Below are 1,093 nucleotides of genomic sequence, written 5' to 3'. Positions count from 1 at the left end.
AATAGATACTGAAAATCCTGCCACTTAATTGGAGAAAGGAATCAAAAGAAACATTAAATGATGTATACGCTAAGTACAAAGGTTACAAGAATTACAAAGGTTACTGCTAAAGTTGAAATTTGGAACAACAACCTCACAATACATTTTAAACTCCCTCACAATACATTTTAAACTCCCTCACAATACATTTTAAACTCCAGGAAAGGGATCAGCGACACTTTTGCAAAATTTTTCTGATGATGATATGATGGCAAATTGTGTTTGGATCTTTCTCTAAAAAGTAGAATTTGGAATTTACTTTCAAGTGCCAATATTTATATTTTTTGATGTTAAAGTAACATCTGTACTTTTTTAAAATTTAGAAACATAAAGATAGAAATAAAGAAAAATAAATACAAAGTATTTGTAGTCTCATCTTTCAAATATATATGTTCATTGCTTTTTGTAGTTCCTCCAGATTATTTGTAGTATATGTGAGAAATGTTTTTTAGCATAGCATATAAAAGCTATTTATATCTTATATTTTGTGCATAGATTTTTATAAGGATTTACCCCATTTAACTAGATAATTTGTATTGAAGTCTTTCATAATGGCTATGTTCTAATCCTCCAAAAGTATATAATATATATGTTTAATCTGTCCCCTATGGTTGGATATAATGGATGTTTCCATTTTAAAATAGTAATAATAATAAAAAGCCAAAATGCCTATTAATTTGGCTCACTATTTGCCAAGCAATGTTTCTCAGGTCCTTCTTCATTACCTGATATAAGAATTAATATTGTATATAATAAAATATGCAAAAATTTTAATTCCATATTTTATAATGCTACATTAGGAGATAAAACCAAAACAATTATAAAACTAAATTTGGGGAGATTTAGTCATGTAATAGAGAGTAAACCATCCTGCATAAAAGAAATCTGTTGCCAAGTGAAAATATATTGCTTTGATACTTAACATTAGCATGAATTTACAGGGGGGAAAAAGAGACACTTTCCCAATTTCCTATCTTTAAAAAATAAACAGAGAATCTTAATGACTGTATTTTTAAGCAGGTAGGAGTCAGACCTGATTCCCTTCTGCTACCTT

Source organism: Carlito syrichta, unplaced genomic scaffold (genome assembly GCF_000164805.1).
Source record: "Carlito syrichta isolate Samal-C Ts95f unplaced genomic scaffold, Tarsius_syrichta-2.0.1 Scaffold288011, whole genome shotgun sequence".
Lineage (NCBI taxonomy): Eukaryota > Metazoa > Chordata > Mammalia > Primates > Tarsiidae > Carlito > Carlito syrichta.
The sequence above is the reverse complement of the archived record's forward strand: the minus strand, read 5'-3'. Positions refer to the sequence as shown.